Here is a 7,236-nt window from a genome sequence, read left to right as displayed (position 1 = left end):
ATTAGGCTATATCATCACATTTGGTGTGTAAATCTAATTGAGTGCCTGTCACTTTAAGAGGAACGTGAATGCTGAAAAATAGTTTCGCAAGTGCAAGGATGTGGATTCAATTCATGTTTGCTATGTCATTAGATAAAATAAATGTTAAAAAAACTAACAAGTCAAAGAAAATCTTTCTGGGATGAGATCATAGAAGAGATAAGTGTCTCGCAATGTTCATTTCTATGAGTATGGAAATGCACCAGTTTATCTTTTATTTCTTTGCATTGTGCAGGCTACATTCACAAATACATTAGCCTACATAAAATGTCTCGGATCCATTGTTTATTGCGACTGCAAGATTGGTAGCCCAATTAGCCTAACAGTCAGTGATGGTGACTGTAGTCTGTGCTTTGACACTCTCCATAGGCCTACTGTAGCATGCATGTCAGATAACCCTTCCCCCTCCCCCTCTGTTTTTCAGCAAATCATATGACGACATTCAAATCATATGACGACAAACACCGGGCTGGGACATTTCTGCTTGCTAAATAGGTTTGTTTCTGCTGTTGATTTGGTCACAGTCCTTGGTGGCCCTGTCAGTGCTTTGTAAAGGGTTGCATTAAGACCACAAAAAGTCTGAAAAAGCATCTGAGCTAACGTTCATTCCCAAACACCCACTAGGCTACTTCAATACTCTATTTTCAAAATTAGCGCACCCCTGATGATCTACATCTAAACCAAATATTTTAGAGTGCACTTTGGGAGATGTATCCAAGGCAGGGCTGTACACATAATCGTAATATTATTTGTTGCACGTGCTACAAAAATCATTCTGTGCAATGGATGATTTACCAACGTTACACCGGTCCGATACAGTTTTGCCTATGGCTATACATGCGTGAGACTGAGACGCCTGTTTATTTGTTTTAAGTGTGTGCAGGGTGTGAGAGGGGAATCGATGTGCTTTGATTCCAGCTTGGTAGTTGTAGTCTGTGAGATTAAAAAGCATGTGTGTGTGAAGTATCCAAACAATGACACCTTCATTATGGCTTTCATTATGGCTGCTTTAGCAACAGACCTTAAAGGAACCGTATGTAAGAAAAATATTTCAATTAATCATAAAATGGCCCTGATATGTCACTAGACATTAAGAAATCATGTTTATTTCAAATACTTATATCACTGACAACAGTAGTCCGGCCAGGATATTGTCATTTAAAAAGTGAAGTTGCAGCCCTCAACTGATGTTGATGTTGTGTTTTGTCATGTCATGTTGTGTTTTGGCCTGATGCGCCACCCTCCACCTATCTACTAATCACAAAGTCAGTAGTGTTTCGGCATCTGGGTTGGCATCGAGTCAGGGGGGAGGGGGAGGGGATACACCGCTCTTCAGTATTTTGAAAGTGATTGCAGTACCAGTTTTGGCCACAATCTTACATATGGTTCCTTTAAGTTACTGTGCTGTGGATCCCATTTAGAAGTAGCTACTTCACGGAGCTGCGTGGATTTTATTACAACTTTTCGCCACGATGTGACAGCTTAAGTCCGCTTGATACTGTAAGGCGTAAGCCATTGGTTTCCAAAAGAGATTTTATTTGTGTCGTATTATGTTGTAAATAGGCCTACCTTATACCTGTAGCTTAGGGAAGCTAACAGCTTTCTATTAGGATCTAGTTCAGACATGTCAAAGTCAAGGCCCCGGCCTGCGAATGAATTATCTACGGCCCCCGGGATGATATTTGATTAGTATTAGAACCGGCCCGCAGGCCACAGCTGTCGGCTGCTGTTTTGCACGCACCAGTACTCCATTCCCCACAATGCAACGGTAGCCCGCGAACTCACTGCGGCGCCGCAAGTGGGCCTCGGCTTCATTATTCATCAGTATTCAGTCAGGGCAGATGTCAACTTTCAGCTACCCCCCTCCCCAGTGTTGTGCCTGAAATCGTTCATATTTTGAGAGAACGTGAACTGAACGTACTGTATTACTGCCTGATGAACGTTACTGTGAACTCGTTCATTCTGGTGTCTGTGAACGGCACGCTCTTTCAGTTTAACTTCGTTGAATAGGGTGACAGATTTCTACAGAGCCTTCCACGCGAAAACCCGGCTAAAACACAGTCCTTAATATGGCAGCATGCAGGTCACCATTTGTCAAACTATGGGCCGCGGTCCGCAATGTGGACGATGGTCTGCAGAGTGAAATTATTCCATCGGGCCATCATCTGATAATTTGCTGCGCAGTTGATCAAGGAGCCGCGGACAGAAAAAGAAAACAAACATATCTGCAATTAGTAGGAAATACTTGTTAGTTTGGTGTCATCAAACATAGAGGCATAGAATTAAGTCGTGGTATGAGCGTTTATTCAATGCATGCGTGCACGTTGGTAGCAAAGCTTCAACCTATTGGAAGGCTATTTAATTATGAGACGACATTTAATAGAACGACGTGGATTTATGCAACTTCCATAAAAAACAGAGCACAGACTATATAAAACACTGTTTGGCATTAAGTATTAAAGTCAGCCAAAAGCTATTAATTAGTCTTAGTTAAAGATAGTTAAAGATCTCCAGATCAGTGATTTACGCATGATCTGATCCGCCATTTACCGTTCACAAAAGCTGGTGTCTCCTGAATCCTTACATTCAGGCATTCAAATGAAATGTAATTAAATAGCAAATAAATATTCTATCAGTGTATGATGCTTGCATGAGGGAAACATCCCAAAACAACGGCACCCATAACTGCTGTTGTTTTGAGAAGTATTTCTCATGCAAGCATCATGCAAGAATGCAAAAACAATGAAACTATTGTAGGCCTAATTATATTTTACATTAGTAAAGCAGTACTCTGATGTGCATGTTTTCACAAACTTTTGTGAACAATCTTAGCACTTTAAACATTCACTGTTTTGAAGTGCATGTATAGCAATATAGTATAAAAATAATAATAATTGTGATATCATTATGATAATTTGATGGGGGGTGGGAGGAGGGGGTGGGTTCATGTAGGTGGGCCCTATGACCCCAAAGTATGCCTTGACTGGGCCTCAGGTCAAAGAAGTTTGAGAAAGGCTGATGTAGACGACAAAGCAGCAAGGAGGCATTATATGATCATTTAAACAAGTTTTATGACAAGGTCGGTGAGGATGGGAAAAATCGTACATTTCTGTGCAAACTTTGCCCGCACTTCAGTCACAGTCATTATTCATTTAATCATTAAATAAAATACAGTAGGCCTACACGTCTTGGTACAATAGGTTACATGCAGTCATTTTAATATGTTTTAATAAACATTGAACCAGTCCGGCCCTCGGCTTGTAGCAAATTTGTTTTTTTGGCCCTCTAATGTATTTGACTTTGACATCCCTGATCTAGTTTGTTAACGGTTTTGTCATAATTCCCTGAAGCATTTTTGCATTTAGAATAGCCAGAGTGTGGATATCTCAATCGGAAAATTAAACAATATTGGGCGCCTACCATGGACTAGGCTGGGTGAACCCAGCCTGATCTGCCGGCGATTTATTTTTTGATTTCTTAAAAGATTGAGCTTGGTCTGGTGAAAGCCAGACTAGCCATGGACCTCATTTACACAATGCAAGGGAACATGAATCAGCCTATATTTGCACGAACAATAACGGACAACAGCTCTTCAACTTGGCCCGTTAAAATGTGTATGAACAGTCTAGCGAGGCATTTCATGAAGGCCCATTTGGACATGTCAGTTATTTGCACCACTGGTTAGATGTAAAACTGCATTTCGTTTCAGACTACTGGTCTGGTGCACACACAAAGGCATGCCAAACAAGCATACACAAAAGTTTCAAGAGTGGGGGATAGAGTAAAAGATGGAGACAAATTGATTAGTGTGATTTATTTTCGTGGAACGGATGCTATGCGCTACATCTAGTTATAATTATTATTATAATAATTCCATGCATCCAAATGGAGAGGTTTTCTCAGTGCTCCTCAGTCAGTGACTAATCCTTGCATATCATCCAGCACCTTCTTCTCCATACTCCATCCTTACTTGATAGTTTTGTTTTAATTCATAGTTTTGTTTGCACATGTTTGTTTGACATGGAAAGCAAATTCATTATTTTGGGGTGCTATTTCATTAAAATTCCAGCCCAAAATTGGAGACAATGTAGAAATTTGCTGCAACTTCAAAACCGGATTACTCGGGAACAGCTAATTGTACAGAGGAATGATTTATATCTTTGTATTCGATGAAGTCTGCTGTTTATTTTGATATAATTTGTTACGGTTTGTTGTGTGTTGAGTGAAGAAGTTGTGAGATATTCCACCAAGAAGAATGGGAGTGGAGATGGACGCAGAGCTGTTTGCAAAATGTAAATATTATTACATTTCATGCAAATTCTCAACTAGCACTGTTAGAAAGCTGAGGTCACATTGTTTTAAATGATATGATAAGTACTCCATGAGCAATTCAACAGAAAATAATGGATGTGAATTTGTGCCCAGGGTTAAGTAGGACTAGCTGTTGCATAAAATCTAATGTTTATAATTTCCTATGTGAACAAAATTATGTCATGCATTTTCTCATTATAGTTTCTGGAAAGTAGTGTTAATTTTGCCACCTATTTTTAATTTAGTCTTAGTCTTAGTCTTGTGACGAAATGTCCTTTTTAGTCTTTATCATATTTAGTCATTCAAATATCATTTTTGTTAGTCAAGTTTTAGTCGACTAAAAGTCTCGTCATTTTAGTCTAGTTTTAGTCAAAAGAAAACTAAAGGTATCTTAGTCTTAGTCAGTTTTAGTCAACACATTTTAGTCTTTTTTTTATAACAAATTATTTCTGATTACCATTTGAGTCAAATAGTGTTTCACACATCTCAATTTTCCAACAATATTGTGTGTCCACAGGGCTGTTATAATTACTCATTCTGTCAGTCATTTTTGTCAGTCAGTATGTTTACATGCACAGGTAAGTCGAGCTACAGTTATAGCTCGGCTGGGATTTGACCATAGACAGTAAAAGATTCGACTGGACCACTGTCATATTCGTAGACCAGTGTTTCTCTATCCCAAGTGGTCCGCGAGCAGACGTGGTAAAATATAATATAGATGAGTTGTTTGCAATATTGAACCAACTTGTATGTAAAAACAGTTCTGCAACACTGTCTATGTAAGATATGCCAGTTTAAATCATACAGTATGAATCCACACAATAAGCAAAGTGCAAAGACAATAAGCAAGGTGGTTCAGTGAGTAAGCCTATAGTGTAGACTAATTATAGGTTACTGTTGAAGTAGGTCTAATCTTTTTTTTTTTTAGCTAGGGTTAGTTAAGTGGTCCTGAAACTGAAAAAGTTTGAGAAACACTGTCGTAGACCAAAGTATTAAGATTTTACTCCGCCTCACTAGATGGCGATATACGCCCAAATACAACACATTCCCCAAACAGACTCTCCATCTTAGCCATAGCTAACTTGCTAGCGAACTTTCCATATTAGCTTACTTGCATCATCAGTCTAACTAGTTAAATAGTTGACATTACATGATGAACATTTTCGTATGGACATTCTGGGGGATGTTAATTTGTATGAGAGAAGCTTCAACTTCTGGGTATGTAGCATTGTGGCATAAAGCTTAGGTAGTTAGCTTGCTAACTCTGGCAAAAATCTCCAGTGTTCTTGTTCCATGTAGTTTCGTGTTGCAGCCACAGGGTTGCAGCAACAGCACGTAGACTAGCCTACAGGAAAGCTGTTGCGTATGAACTCATTCGGAATATTTTGAAAACGTAACAGCTAAATATTCTGTCTTCTCATTTTGTAGATGAAAATGAAGAGAGATTTTATCTTAGTTTTTATTTCATGCAAAACATTTTAGTCTCGTCTTTTTTCGTCAACAATAATGCATCTTAAGATAGTCTTAGTCAGTGTTTTAGGACATTACTGCCGTCTCGTCATCGTCTCGTCTTAGTCATGAAAAAAAAGGTTGTTGACGAACATATTTCCTCTCGTCTCGTCTGACGAAATTAACACTACTGGAAAGTAATAATATTTGGGTTACTTTATAATGGCTACAGCAAAGACTGGTGAAAACTTGCTGACTAGGCTAAAGGTAGCAACTCACAGAGACTAAGGTTTTATCACAAGAAACAGCAAAACACAGACAAAGGCTACACTTGTCTGATGTGTAATTGTATGAATTGTATACATGTGAGCCTCCATACAGTAAAATGTTCTTGGCAGATATATGCTGAATGATCAGTGTACATCTAAGCATCACCTGCCAGTTATTTTACAACAGCTGTTTATTGTATGTTTTTTTGTTTCTGACACAGGCAGAAGAAAAACACTGATATACTCTAATACTGTACATACAAGTACAGGTCAACATCATTTGGGTTATCCGATGAGAAGAATTCCTCAAGACAAGGGACCTGAAGTATGGGGTGATAAAGCATTATTTTAGCCTGGGTGCCATTCCGAACTTAGTCCCGCCCCACGGGAAGTTCGGTCAGGCATTGCTCCATTGTGGGGCAAGTATGCTCGCCCTAAATTGGGCGGACCAATCAAATCAGGCTTTACGATGATGGACAGGTGAGCAACAGCGCCTGGTCTATCACGTCATCGGAGCACGCTTAGATTAGGCTTATGTTTGAAACAAAAACGCTGTGACTAGAAGGATACATGGCTTTTAAGACCCCATATGGAAAATTCATATTATTTAATGAGGTTGTATCACTGAAAACGATTATTTCTAAAAACTTTGGAGATGTGGGAATACTGGTGGTTTCACTTTCATCAAGGGAAAACAGCGCTGTTGTATTGTGACATGTTCCCTCGTTTGTTTGAAATCTCTGATTGACCACCTGTTCGAGGGATTTGCGACAGTCTTTCCCAGCTGTTTAACATGTTTGTAGCATATCACTGTTCAACAGAATGATTTTAAAAAAAGGAGGGGATATAGGAGAAGAAGGATGGTTCGTGTGTTTTCTTCCTACACCTCACGGTAAGCTATTTTGTTGCTCTGATTGGTTAGGTCTATCCAATTGAGTGCAGAGGCATTCCCCCCCTGTATCGGTTGAAACATGCCCCATAATTACGTCCCAATGGAGCAGTATCAGACTCATATTCTGACTAGAATTTGAGTATGACAACGTCAGGCTAGCATTATTTAGCACAAACTTACAACTTGTCCTCAAAAAGACAAAAGCATCAGCAGTGAAAGTGAAATTGAGGACACTTCAAAATAGAAATCTAAATAGAATTATTCAGCAGCAGAATG

The sequence above is a fragment of the Alosa alosa genome, chromosome 1 (genome assembly GCF_017589495.1).
Source record: "Alosa alosa isolate M-15738 ecotype Scorff River chromosome 1, AALO_Geno_1.1, whole genome shotgun sequence".
NCBI classification, from domain to species: Eukaryota; Metazoa; Chordata; class Actinopteri; order Clupeiformes; family Clupeidae; genus Alosa; species Alosa alosa.
Note: the sequence above shows the minus strand (reverse complement) of the source record.